Genomic DNA, 15,279 nt, shown 5'->3' with positions numbered 1-15,279 from the left:
CAACAAAGATGTGTTTAAACTCATTACTTAAACCAAATGAAAGCATAAGATTCAGAGAATTCTCTTCATATTTGTTCAAGACTTTCAGAAAATATGCAATCTGATGCAACAGATTATAGGGTTTTGCATTTTTCAACATTAGATTTAATTGATAAGATAGCAAAACACAAGGTATGTGCACCAAAACGACTACATATGAGATCATACACAACGTCATTATTTGTAGTAGCAAATATCTGGAAACAGTAAAAAATCTATAATGGTAAAGATGATGAATAAATGTTGATATAACTAGAGCTATTTGTATCAACATGGACAGAATGTTGAAGGAAAAACACAAATTACAGAACACTTAACACGCCAGGTATATCAAGTTTTAAATATGCAAAAGCTATGTATTACTGTGCATATTTAACACACGGAATAAAAGTACAAAGAAATATAGGGGAATGGTAAACATCAAACTCCTCTACCAGGGCCTGAGGGCAGGCAGGAGGCAGGGAGAGAAGGATATAACTGGAGAAGGGTGCACAGTGGGTTTAAATTGGATCATTACTTTTTTTTTTAAGTTGAATGGTTGGTTCATGGATGTCCATTCTTTATATCAAGTTGTATACCTTGAATGTTTAATAATAAATAAAAATGTGAGTTTAACATGAGTTTACCAAATGGTGTACCCTGTTTTGGGGAAGTGGGGTCAATCTTTATTAAAATCCTTGAAAACTCAGGTTTAAGTCTGGATGTCTCATACTAAAAAGAAAAAAGTTGTTTCACTTTTAAAAACTAGACTGACCCTTAGGGAAAAAAATAGAAAATTGTATCGCATTCTTGCATAGATAGCTTATGTAAATCTTCCAGCAACAAACTGGGAATTATTTTTCTGTTTCACAGAATCAGAGTTGAGTCAGACTCTGAGTTGTCTAATAGGTTCAATCAGCTTTGCCTTTCTAAGTCCCTTGCTCCAGACACAGCTTCAACAGCATGACAGATCCACATGCCCTAGGCATAGTGACTTGGCATCAATCTGCTTCAAGAGAGCAAATAGAAGTGTAAGTGGCAATGACGTTAGTGTTTCAGTGTGTGAAAACCTAGTGTGAATTTTCCCCTTTCTCTGGCAACAGTTCACAAGGTATTATAAAAAGAAGAAAAAAACCCTTCTTGCTCTGCTTTTACTGACTTCAGAAACAGTAATCGTTAAAACTGTCTTTTGATCTAGAATGACTTAAGTAGTTCTTTAAGGATCTTTTACAGTCCCTTATCTTCAAGTTACCTCAATCACAAGCTCCTTTTTTCCTTCCACTTTTACCCACCCCTCCAGAGTAAAGTGACATCAGCCGCAACTGTTGGGCGGGTACTGCCCTCTAGTGTTTATACTTTTTATAATAAAAATGTATAATAAAATTAAACACTAACATCATACCACAAAAAAAAGTCTGTCAAAACTTAAATAACATCCTATTAACCCAGGATTTTTCAACTTCACACTGTTGACATTTTGGGTCAATAAGTCTTTGTCCTGGTGTATCCTGGGTGTTAGCAGCATCCCTGGCCTCTGACCACCAGATGCAGTAGCATCCCCAACCCCAGTTGTGACAAACAAAAAGGTCTCCAGGCTTTGCTAAATGTCACCTGGGGAGCAAAATCACCTCTGGTTGAAAACCACTGTTATTATACTAAAAAGTTGTCCAAAATGTTCACATTAGTCCTGAAAATTATAAGCAGAAAAGGGTCTCCTCTAATTACTCTAAGTGAGATAAAGGAGAATTTCATTTCTGCATTCAATAAAAACAAAAAAATAGAGAATTAAGGTTATCAGGTCTCCCTCCCTACCCCCCTAAGTTCTGGCTAGTGGGAAATTCTTTACACCTTTAACTTTATACCCCAGTTTTACTTCTTAGATCTTTTCACTTCCTTTCAAAGTGCTTAGAAAACAAAGCTTGCACTTCTAGCTGAATGCAGGGAAGATGGTAGGGAAAAGGGTAGGGGGAGGTATGGTCTGTTCTGTGTTCTAACATAATATGAAACATAATAATTGTACACATAACATGAAAATTCTTATAAATTATCAAAATTTTAAATCTGGATTTTAGAAAGTTACAGTAAGAGGGTTTATTTAGATCTGCCTGCTGTGAATGATTATTCCTCATGTAAGTACATTATGCTTATAAATCCTGATTCGGTGAATTTTAAAACCTACAAATGACTACAAATGAATTTTAAAACCTACAAACTAGATACTTTAAAAATGAAAAAGGAGTTTGGACTGGCCCTGAATGTAACTTACCCCCTTCATCAAATTTCTCACTGACTTAAATTGGTTTTACTAAAGAAAATAAAGAAATAAAGAAATAAGAATCAATAAATAATTATTATTTGGTTAAGAATATATCACTTTTACAGGGCGCCTGGGTGGCTCAGTTGGTTGAGCGTCCAACTTCCGTTTAGGTCATGATCTCGCAGTTCGTGAGTTCAAGCCTCACGTTGGGCTCTGTGCTGACAGCTTAGAGCCTGGAACCTGCTTCGGATTCTGTGTCTGCCTCTCTCTCTGCCCCTTCCCCGCTCATGCTCTCTCTCTCTCAAAAATGAATAAACGTTACAAAAAAAAAAAAAAAAAGAATATATCACTTTTGGGACACCTGGGTGTCTCAGTCAGTTAAGCGTCTGACTTCAGCTCAGGTCATGATCTTACAGTCCGTGAGCTTGAGCCAGACATCAGGCTCTGTGCTGACAGCTCAGAACCTGGAGCCTACTTCAGATTCTGTGTGTGTGTGTGTGTGTGTGTGTGTGTGTGTGTGTGTGTCTGCCCCTCCCCCACTTGTGCTCTGTCTCTATCTCAAAAATAAATATTAAAAATTTTTTCAAAAAAGAAATTCACCTTTTTAAAAAAATATATTTATTTTTCTTTGAGAGAGAAAGAGTGTATATGTGTGAAGGAGGGATAGTGAGGGAGAGAGAAAATCCCAAGCAGACTCCACGCTCAGTGCAGAGCCCAACACGGGGCCCCCCTAGGCACCCCTAGAAAGTCTTCTAGTGGTATAATAAAGCAAGGTAAGATAGATTTTAGCCTTTGATCTTTTTAAAGAACAGCCAAATGGCTTAGAATGTGTATTTAAAATGATAACACAGGGGTGCCTGGACTCTTGATTTTGGCTCAGGTCATGATCTTACACTTTGAGATTGAACCCCACGCCTGGCTCTGCACTGACAGCTTGGAGCCTGCTTGAAATTCTCTCTCTCCCTCTCTCTCTCTGCCCCTCGCTCCCCTCTTTCAAAATAAATAAACACTTTTTAAGCAAATTATTCTAGACATTAGTTTATGTATTCATTGCTAATTTCATAGCACTCTAAACCCTGTGAAGGAAATATTTCCTTAGGTTTTCATTTAAAGGAACAGGATAATCACCCCACTGCTCCCCAGAAGTCCATGTCCTGATTCCCAGAACCTGTGAATGTATTACCTAACATGGCAAATGAGGTTTTGCAGGTATGCTTAAGCTAAGGATTTTGAGACGGGGACATTAGGCTGGATTATCTGGCTGGGCCCAAGGCAATCACAAGGCTCCGTCTTCAATCCGAAGAGAAACCAGAGTATCATCACAAGTGTCCTTAAGAAAGAAGGGGACAGGAAAGTCAGAGGAGATATGATCACGGAAGCAGAGGTCAGAGTGGTGCAGTGGCCACCTGTGAAGATGAAAGGGACATGAGCTTAGGAATGGGGGCTGGAAAAGACAAGGATGGGGTTCTCTACTACAGCTTTGCGGACACCTTGATTTAGCCCCATTAGACCCATTTCAGACTTCTGACCTCCAGGACTGTAAGAAAATTAATTTGTATGATATGACTAAGCTTATGGTCATTTGCTATATATAGCAGCAATCGGAAACGAATACAGAAACATTTCATGAACCTTTTAGTATTTTTAATATCCCATTAAGTTGGCATTTCACCATTTGAACAATCACATTTCATCATGTTTGTGTTCTTAAAATGTGTGTTCTCTTTCACTGGTTGCTGGTAACTATGTTTTCACTAAAATATACTTGCTATCTACCTTAAGTTAAATAACATTCCCAAGAGCCAAACCTGGAGACAAACACATTCAATGAGGAGCACCCATACTAACCACCGCAAGACAAATTTAGTGGACATGACACGTGCATTTAAACACGTGGCAGTAGCTACCCATGAAATCTCAAGAGATAAAGTAAATCCAGTAGCACAGCCAAAAAAGTTGAAATTTGATTCAGAAAATAGAAGCTGACTTCAGAAGACAAAATGACAAGAGTCAACAATGCTACTTTGGTGTGACCCTTTAGCAGAAAGCTGACCTTTTCAGTAGATGTTAGAAACATGTTAGGTTACTGTAGGAGAGAACTAAGCTTGATAACTTGTGAAAAATAGGCCTACCCCCTTCATGTGGACAGAGGGAACTGGCTGTCAATGTATTCTCATCTCATTTCACTGGTATTTTCACGGTGAAAGCAGCCATTGTGAAGGCTCCCTCCATGGTGCCTCGGAGCCTCATTGTGATGCAGCTCCGGAGGGTCCTTCCAATGGGAAGCATCCATACAACACTCCTCAACTAGAGGTATTATTCAGACATGCTTTATGGAATTATAATTAAAATCTACCTTCAAATAATTAAAATAATGGCATATACTCCCTAAAGAAAACTTTCCTTCCTTTGCCACCCACTGACAAATTTAGAAAGATCCAACTCCAAACATAATGTTCATTATTGCTTATGATTTTGACTCTTGAAACTTTGCGAAGAAAATTCTGTACACATCTTTTCCAAAGTACTTATGAAAAACAAGAATATTTAATCCAGATGCTGTTTCCTAAATTGGCCAAAATGTGTTCTTCCCTGATTTGAAATGTAAGAAATTAGTTTAGCTTAGCACTTAACAGTTTAAGAAAGTAAGCTTCAGAAATTATCTTGCTTCATCTTCTCTTGTCCTGTTTGAATATCACCTGGCCTTTCAATTAGAACATGGGTTCATTGCTTCTTAGTGTCCACAGAGTAAATTAATTCATTACAGAACATTTCTTTATTTTCAGCTGGCATCAATGCAGACATCAAGATGCTCCTTGTACTAAGCAATTTAACCTGAATTGTCAATATATCGATTAAATATGTATAGTACTTTAGGGATTTAACTGTATTTCTCTCTTTACACAACTTATTTTTTCTCCTTTGATATGGAAAAATGTCTCTAGACAACTTTATGCTTTATGTCTAAACAATAAGAACAGTGTGAGGTTATGGGGAAATATTTCAAGAAAAGTAAATTCTAACCATTTTTAACCTAGCATCATAAACAAGGATTATAAACAAGCATTATAAACAAGATACTGCTACAAAAGGTAGAAAATGCAAACACCTGTCCTCCAGGAGTTTTCCCTTTGGTGATGCTTAGAACAAGAATTTAGTGAGAAAAAAATGTAACACATTTTTATTTGATTTGTTTAAACAAATTTTATAACTAATTTTTTTACATCAGGTCTACATCTTCCTCATAAAATTAAATTTGTTAATGATAACAACCCATAAGAAAAGACGACATCACATTTTACTTACATCTTATTACTGACTAATGTATCCCTAGAGCTTGGAACACAGAAATCAATAAATACCTATTGAATGAATAAATATGTCTTACTTTTTGTTTATTCTTTTAGATCAACTTTAGAAATAATTTCAGTTGCCCCTCAAAACATTCCAGTGAGAATTTAAATGGAAACTGTATTAAATTTTTAAGCTGACTTAAGATAGCCTGAAATCTTTACAATGTTTAGGCTTTGCATTCAAAACAGCATTTTGAAAAATTAACGGTGTTTCTATTAGAGGGTGTTTCCAATGTTTTCTTCTCTGGTAATAATTTGATGATTTGGATTATATAGATCAAACACACTCTTCATTAAGAGCATAACTATAAATAGCATTTTTTGATATGGTAAATGAAATCATTTTTCATTACATTCCCTACCTAAATATTGTCAGAACAGTAAAGTGCTTTTTCCTGAACAACTTTATTAATTCAAACATTTAGTCTAACATAAAAACTCCATCATCTACTTTCTGCAACCCCTAGATTAAAATACTTGTTTACTATCTTTTGCATTAGTCAAAAATTTCCAGACAATTTTATTTTTATTCATTTTTATTATTTTTTTAATATTTATTTTTGAGAGACAGAGAGACAGAATGTGAGCAGAGGACGGGTAGAGAGAGAGGGAGACACAGAATCCGAGGCAGCCTCCAGGCCCAAGCTGTCAGCACAGAGCCCAACGTGGGGCTCAAACCCACAGTCCGTGAGATCATGACCTGAGCTGAAGTCGGACACCGAACCTACTGAGCCACCCAGGATCCCCATTACGATTTTTAATAATAGTGGCTGAGAGACTAAATGGACAAATGGACAATGGCCAGACCATATAGAAAATATAAACTTGGCCCACAAGCTTCAGCCACCTCCCCAGGAAACCAAACCCTTATCTACAATAAACAACCCAAGAAGCCAGCCTATTACAAGTCAGACTTACAGGAAGCCAGGTTGCTATCTATACTGACAATCCAAGAAGCTGAACAATCACTTCTGTAACAATCTGCCCCAAATGGCCAGGACTTCATTAATAACTGACAGCCTCCCTAATTTTGGTCCCAACTCCCCGTGTGGGACCAACCACAGAAGGATGCCCCACTTCTAGTTAGCCAGTCTACAAACTTCCCCATGCCAACAGTCTCTAGACAGGCGGGCCACACGTGAAACCTTCCCTTTTCTCCACTATAAAGCTTCCCCAATCTTCTGCCTGCCTTTGAGTAACTGACAAAACTCCAGTGACAGTAGGATTCCCTTGCTATATCAAACTCAGAATAAATAGTCTTTGTTTTTCTCATTTGGTTGGTCTTCATTTATTTGCACAGGCAACAGCAGGCATCCTTAATTTGCTCCTTTTAATGGAAACATTCTTTTTAATTATTATTATTTTAATTTACATCCAAGTTAGTTAGGATATAGTGCAACAATGATTTCAGGAGCAGATTCGTTAATGCCCCTTACCCATTTGGCCCATCTCCCCTCCCACAGCCCCTCCAGTAACCCTGTTTGTTCTCCACATTTAAGAGTCTCTTATGTTTTGTCCCCCCCTTTGTTTTTATATTATTTTTGCTTCCCTTCCCTTATGTTCATCTGTTTTGTATCTTAAAGTCCTCATATGAGTGAAATCGTATATTTGTCTTTCTCTGACTTATTTCACTTAGCATAATGCCCTCTAGTTCCATCCACATAGTTGCAAATGGCAAGATTTCATTCTTTTTGATTGCCGAGTAATACTCCATTGTGTTGGTGTGTGTGTGTGTGTGTGTGTGTGTGTACACATCTTCTTTATCCATTCATTCATTGATGGACATTTGGGCTCTTTCCATACTTTGGCTATTGTCAATAGTGCTGCTAAAACATTGGGGTGCATGTGTCCCCTCAAAACAGCACACCTGTATCCCTTGGATAAATATCTAGTAGTGCAATTGCTGGATTGCAGGGTTGTTCTATTTTTAATTTTTTGAGGAACCTCCATACTGTCTTCCAGAGTGGCTGCACCAGTTTGCATTCCCACCAGCAATGCAAAACAGATCCTCTTTCTCTGCATCCTCGCCAACATCTGTTGTTGCCTGAGTTGTTAATGTTAGCCATTCTGACAGGTGTGAGGTGGTATCTCATTGTGATTTTGATTTGTATTTCCCTGATGATGAGTGATGCTGAGCATTTTTTCATGTGTTGGTTGGCCATCTGGATGTCTTCTTCAGAGAAGTGTCTATTCATGTCTTCACTGGATATACCTATTTCTTCACCCATTTCTTCACTGGATTATTGTTTTTTGGGTGTTGAGTTTGATAAGTTCTTTATAGATTTTGGATACTAACCCTTTATCTGATATGTCATTTGCAAATATCTTCTCCCATTCTGTAAGTTGCCTTTTCATTTTGCTGATTGTTCATTCGCTGTGCAGAAGCTTTTTATTTTGATAAGGTTCCAATAGTTCATTTTTGCTTTTGTTTCCCTTGCCTCTGGAGATGTGTTGAGTAAGAAGTGCTGCAGCCAGGGTCAAAGAGGCTTTTGCCTGCTTCCTCCTGGAGGAGTTTGATGGCTTCCTGTCTTACATTTAGGTCTTTCATTTTAATGGAAACATTCTTAATTATTTTGCCACTAAGAATAGTATTCTTATTTTGAAAAAGATTTTATCATGTTGAGTTGTCCTTTTATTTCATTGTAATAACTACTTAAGATAGAATGTTCATTTTTATCAGATATCTTTTCAGCATTTTATATAGATAGATAGATAGATAGATAGATAGATAGATAGATATAAATGTTTATTTTTGAGAGAGAGAAAAAGAGCATGAACCTGTGAGAGGGGCACAGAGAGAGAAGACACGGGATCTGAGGTGGGCTCCATGCTGAGAGCAGAGAGCTCTGTGCAGGGTTTAGACTCAGGAACCAAGAGATCATGACCTGATCCAAAATCCAATGCTTAACCGACTGAGCCACCCAAACGACCCATATCTTGTATTTTTAAAAAATGTTTGTTTGTTTGTTTTTGAGAGAGAAAGAGAGAGAGAGAAAGAGAGTGTGCATGAGCGGGGAGGGACAGAGAGAGTAGGAGATAGAGAATCCCAAGTAGGTTCCACACTGTAAGCACAGAGCCTGATCTGGGGCTCAAACTCACGAATCGCAAGATCACGACCTGAGCCAAAGTCAGATGCTTAATGGACTGAACCCCCACCCAGGCGCAACTTAATATTTAATGTTTTAAGATTAGATTTATTATTGAATCATCCTCAAGTTTCTGAGATAAGCATTTCTCAGTTATTGAATTATTCTTTCAATATATTGTAGGTAAGACTCATTTTCAGTAGTCAGTATTAATCTTGTGTTTTTTTTTCCAATGGATAATTTTATTTTCAGATTAGGAGGGCATCTTTTAAGTAACTAAAAAAGATAAACCAGAACATTAGTAGCCACTTATAATTACAAAGAATAATAAATAAATGCCTCATCTTCAAGAATGTAACAACAATCAAACGTATTCAAAAGTAAAATGAGGGGCACCTAGGGGCTCATTCAGTTGACCTTCTGACTTAGCTCAGGACATGCATGATCTCACTGTTTGTGGGTTCGAGCCCCATGTCAGCTCACAGCTCACAGCTCACAGCTCAGAGCCTGAAGCCTGCTTCGGATTCTGTCTCTCTGCTCCTCCCCTGCTCACACTCTGTCTCTCTCTCTCTCAATATAAGTAAACATTAAAAAAAATTTTTTTAAGTGAAATGAAAATAAACCTACTTGCAAATTTCTGCTTTAATCAAGTAGAAAACCATTATTTTAAGCACTGTCTTTATTTGAATATTCTCTACTGTTGAAGCATTCAAGCTAGAGAGAAAATCCTACTGATACTAGAGATAGAACTTAAGACTTCTCAGAAATAGGAATAGTAAATACATATAGTAATGCTTCTTTTTAACTCTAACATACCCTGTATTAAATGATAGTACATTTTACAGATTAGATTAATATATGTTGAAATTTTAACTTCATGAAGTTAATATCCTGATGTTAATGGTACTAACATTTTCAAATAATTAGACATAAGTAAAATACAAAATATAAGATTTAATATATGCTTAAAAAGGTATCACAAATCACTGGCAAATGGATAGATCATTCAATAATAAGTAGTGTTGGAATAACTAACAATTTGAGGGTATGGAGAGACAACAAAGATTGTCCAAAGAATCATCCAGAATGAGCTGGCTGGTATCTGGAGGTACCTGATCTCACCTTCCCCCAAAATACCCAAGCGCTGGGCAGCTAACATTCCCAGCTCCTCTCTAAAGAGCTAGCACCCAAACTCAGGCCATTTGACACCGAAATTCAGCTCCAATCTCAAGGCCACTCCCATGTTTGACCCTGCACACCTGGTACACTCAAGCAAACACACTACTCTCCTGCTTAGTGAGCACATGACCCCAGGAATCCTGCTGACCTTTCTATTTTTGAATTCCTGCTTGAACCAAATAATGCTTTCTGGTATTTGCCTGAGCCCACTGCTTGAGGAAATGTGTTTAAATTCTGACCTCACATTATGCACAAAAACTAATTCTAGGCAGTCAACAAGTCAATCAAAATAAATCAAGGTACGGAAAAGTTAGAATAAAGTAGAATTAAATGATCATCAAATCTCCGGAAGATGAGACGAATTTCCAGGCTTCATAAGGATAAGATGAATCACAAACAAAAATACTAATTGACTTACTACATAAATATTTTGAACATTCATATAACCAAAATAAAAAGACGGGGCACCTGGGCGGCTCAGTCAGTTGAGCACCCAACTTCGGCTCAGGTCATAATCTCTGGGTTCATGGGTTCAAGCCCCGCATCAGGCTCTGTGCTATCCCATCTCCTTCTGCCCCTCTCCGGCTTGCACTCGCTCTCTCACTGTCTCTCAAATGAATATTTTTTTAAAAGAATGGAAGAAATAGTTTTATGTAGTATGACAAAGGATTAAAGTCCCTATTACGTGAACAAATTAATACAATTTTATTTTAAATCAAATGGTAAAAGCCCACCTGATAAATGTTATAAACAATCTACAATGGAACTTGCAACCAGTCGTGAAAGAAATGTAAATGAAAGCAACAATGAGGTAACCTATTTACCTACTTTTCCTCCTACTTTCCTGGTAGGTCCTTCTTAGTCTCGTTTGCTCCTGTCTCCCCAACTTCTGTATGTTGAAGTGTTCCCAGAACTCAGTACTGAGACTTCTCTTTTTTTCAATCTCTACTCATTCCCTAATGATCTCATTCAGTGTCATGTTTTAAATAGCATCTATTTATCAATGATTCCCCAAATTTATATCTCCAGCTTGGACTGGAATGCCAGCTGCCCACTTAACATCTCTCCTCGGATTTTTAACATGTGACTCAAACTTAATGAAAATGTATCTCAGTCTGAACTACTGAGCCTCCCTCTCCCAAACCAGTTTCTCCTGCAGTCTTCCCCTTCTCAAGTAATGGCAATTCCATTCTTCCCGTCGCCCAGACCAAAAATATTGGTACCACCCTGACTCCACTTTTTCCTTCATATGCCACATCTCATCGGTCGGCAATTCCTGTCAGCTCCACCTCCAAAACGCATTCAGAATTCAATTCACCTCCCCCATCACCACCAGGACGCAAGCCACCATCATCTTTCTCTTGGATTATTGCCATAGCCTCCTAACTGGTGTTCTGGCTTCTGTCCTTGCCCCTCTTCCTGTTTTCAGAATAGCCAGAGTGAACCTCTTAACACCTAAGATAGATGCCCTCACTCCTTTGCTCAGCTCTCCCATAACTTCTCATTCTCATTGAGGGTATAATCCAAAGACCTTAGGAGCCCTACCTGATCTATCCCCTTCTTACCCTTCTCTACCCCTTATCTCCATAAGCTTATCTAATGTTTCCATCCTTCTTGTTTACACTGTTCCAGCCGCATGGCCTTGGTATCCCTCCACCACACCAGCCATGCTCCTTATCTGGAGTGGTCTTACCAAGGAATCAAAGAGTTAGCTTTTCCATTTCCTTTGGGTCTTCACTAAAAATTTTCCTTCACTTTTCCTCCTCCCATTCCCTTCCTTTCCTAAGCAATTCAGTCTTAAAGACATTAGGATGGGGCAGAACAAGGTAGACTAGCCCACAGTGGTGTGTCAGAGTCAAGAAGGGTAAGGAGGGCACCCTTGCAGAGGGATGGCCTGGCATGCGATGTCAGACATGAGCAAGGTGGAGGCATGCTGAATGAGGTTAGAAAAGGCATGGAGGGGCACGTGGGTGGCTCAGTTGGTTAAGTGTCCAACTTTGGCTCAGGTCATGATCTCACAGTTCACCAGCTCGAGCCCCACGTCAGGCTCTGTGCTGACAGCTCAGACCTTGGAGCCTGCTTTGGATTCTGTGTCTCCCTCTCTCTCTGCCCCTCCCTCCCTCGTGCTCTGTCTCTCTGTCTCTCTGTCTCTCTGTCTCTCTGTCTCTCTGAAAAATAAACATTGAAAAAAATTTTTTAAAAAAAGGCATTGGGTCAGGGAAAGGTGTGGCAGCAGAGGAAGAGATTGATAATACACAGAGGGTTTGATCAAGTAAGTAAATAAATTGAGGATAAGGGGAACTAATTTCTGTTAGATTACAGAGGTATAAAGATGCAAAGGGGATAAAACTAGAGTGAACACTGAGGTGTTGGATTGAAATTGGGAGTGAACCATGGTTTTCAATATAGATATACAGAGATAGGTAGATATGTATATATATTGTGTGTGTATATATGCAAAAGTGACAAACACATACACATATATTCACTGTCCATTAAGAGGGCCTGGGAGGGGCACCCGGGTGGCTCAGTCAGTTAAGCATCTGACTTCAGCTCAGGTCATGATCTCACAGTTCATGAGTTCAAGTCCTGCTTCAGGTGAGCCCAAGCCCTGCTTTGGGTAAACTCGTGCCTCACTTCAGGTGAGCTGCACTCACCTGCCCCCTCTCTCTCTCCTTTTCTCTCTCCCTCTCTCTCTCTCTCTCTCTCTCTCTCTCTCTCTCACTTGGCTCACTTGCGCTCGCTCTCTCTCTTAAAAAAAAAAAAAAAAAAAAGGGGCCTGGGAGGAGCAACTCCATTCAATCCCTGTAGCAATGAGCACACCTAGTCCCCAGGGAATGGCTTCAAAACAGCATTCTTAAGGGCTCCTCAGAGAAACAGCTGATTCCAGGGCTGGGCCAGGAAAGTACAAGATAAGCCTGGAACTTGCTGGCATGCCTGAAAACAAGGAAGTGCTCAAAGAATGACGGGGGCATGTCAAAAGGACACAGAAGCTAAGCTTGAAGGGGTTCCAATGGGAAAATCTAAAAACAATTTAAACACTGAAGAAATGACACTCACTCACTGACTAAAATAGGAAACTATGAGCTCACATACATAGAAACAAACAAACTGAAAGTCTAATGAGGAATGTGATCAAGTTTTTCCCCACAAAACACTTAATTACAAAGAGAAGAGGAACAATTTTACAGTGGACAAGATTGAGGGGCACCTGGGTGGCTCAGTCATTTTAAGTATCCAACTTCTGATTTCAGCTCAGGTCCTGATCTCACAGTACATGAGATCAAGCCCCACATCCAGCTCTATTCTGACAGCACAGGGCGCACCTGGGATCATCGGGCTCCCGCTCTCTCTGCCCCTCCCCCGCTCGCGTTCTCTGTCAAAAATAAAAGTTAAAAAAATAAAATAAAACACAGTGGACAAGATTGAAAGATACTATCTTTGATACTACAATTGTAGTGATCAAAGTAAACATTATCCCTAATGGAGCAAACGGATATTATGTGTCACCTGATAAGATACAATAAGAACATAACATTGTCTCTGTCATAGTCCCACCAGAAATGAATAACCCTAAGTCTGATCACGAGGAAACAGCAGACAAATCTAAATTAGGGGATGTTCTACAAAATAAGTGGCCTGGAATTTTCAAAAGTATCAAGGTCACAAGAGTTGAAGAAACACTGAGAAACTGTTTCAGCCTGAAGGATACTAAAGAGACATGATAACTAAAAGCAACAATTTGATGCAGAATTGGATCCTTTTTTTATAAAAGGCATTATTCAGACAATTGGCAAAATCTGACTGGGGTATGAGAATAAGATAGTATTAATGTCTCAGTGTTAATACTCTTATTTTGATGGTTACATTTTGGTTGTGTAGGAGAAATATTTCTGCAGTAAAAACACATCAAAGTATTTGGGGAGGAAGAACATTACATGAGTAATTCTCAAATGTTCAGGAAAAAAAAGTTCTTGCTTCTATACTTGCAAGTTTTCTTTGGCCTGTGATTTAAAATATATTTTCAAATTTTGTCAGTCACTCAATGAGACCTTTAAAAGCCACTCTAACTAAAATGCTCACCCTGATGACACCCAATTCTCCTTCATGCTTTATTTTTATCTGTTAGCACATATGTTTTATTTATTTATCCAGGTGATTTTTTTCTCCCAAGAGGATCTGTGAGGGCAGGAACTTTTGTCTGTTTTATTCACTGCTGTGTTGGGAGGACATTGCCTGGAGCATAATAAGTATTCAATAAATATTTAATGAATAAATGAATGTATAAGCCTATTAAATAAGTAAATGTTTTACGGCAGATAATAACCATTATGAGTGAAGTAAAACTGTTACTCTCATAATCAATGATAGCTTGTTAGAAATCCTTTGTTGGGGGTGGGGGGGAGGCAGTGCCTGGGTGGCTCAGTTGGTTGAGCATCTGACTTTGGCTCAGGTCATGATCTCACGGTTCGTGAGTTGGAGCCTGGCATCGGGCTCTGCACTGACAGCTCAGAACCTGCTTCAGATTCTGTCTCCTCTCTCTGCCCCTCCTTCACTTTCTCTCTCTAATATAAATAAACATTACCCAAAAAAAAGTCCTTTGGGAAAATAGGCAATTAAGAATCATAAAAATATTAATGCCCTTTAATCTAGAAATTCTACTTCTTGGAATTCATTCTAAGGAACTACCCTAAAATATGGGAATGCAATCACAGTATTAAGCTGTTCACTACAGTGTTTTTTATACAAAGAGAGAGAGAGAGACAAAGAGAGAGAAATAGAAAAAAAACATTGGATAAATTAGGCATATGCACAGAGTAAAATTCTATTTCATTTGAAATTCCATTTGTTTCAAAAACCATTTCATTTGAAATTCTAATAATATGGGGGAAAGTTTTTATGTCTTATTATATTAAGGGATAAAATTAACAATATGAATTTATAGTCTATGATTCCGACTAAATAAAAATATGTACTATAATAAACAATTATTGTATTATGGTAGCTTTTATTTGTTTTTCTCTATTTTCCAAAATTTTAGTAATATGATTATAATTTACGTTCTTAAAATACATTTATAATTAAAAATATTTATTTTTAAAAATACATCATGGATAAAGTTAGCCAATTGTGGTATTAACCCCCATGAAAGAAAATAACTGCGTGGGTGAAGAGATTAGACACATATAAATCAGATTAACTTCTCTGTACTCAAACACGGCCAAATATAAAAGAGGTAAAGAAATTTAAAAACCTGTTTGAATACAAAGTATGTTAATAGAAGAAAGCAGTTTACATAAAATCAGAAGAATTTGGCCATAGTAGTCTCATACTCCTGAGGCAAGACATGCTTAATACAATAAATACTAAACCAATGGGGGCGCCT

At 38.2% G+C, this 15,279-nt stretch overlaps 1 long non-coding RNA gene across 1 annotated transcript in view; it reads right to left on the bottom strand.

Annotated features, from left to right (window-relative positions):
* Positions 1 to 12,629, bottom strand: part of LOC132671582 (uncharacterized) — a 38,140-nt gene extending 25,511 nt beyond the window's left edge. Inside the window, exon 1 of the long non-coding RNA XR_009607166.3 lies at positions 4,910 to 12,629. This is a non-coding gene — a long non-coding RNA (uncharacterized LOC132671582). The remainder of the gene's footprint in view (positions 1 to 4,909) is intronic.
* Positions 12,630 to 15,279: the final 2,650 nt, after the last annotated feature.

This window comes from Panthera onca, chromosome C1, assembly GCF_046562875.1.
Source record: "Panthera onca isolate mPanOnc1 chromosome C1, mPanOnc1 haplotype 2, whole genome shotgun sequence".
Classification (NCBI taxonomy): Eukaryota; Metazoa; Chordata; class Mammalia; order Carnivora; family Felidae; genus Panthera; species Panthera onca.
Note: the sequence above shows the minus strand (reverse complement) of the source record. Positions and strands in the feature narration are given on the sequence as shown.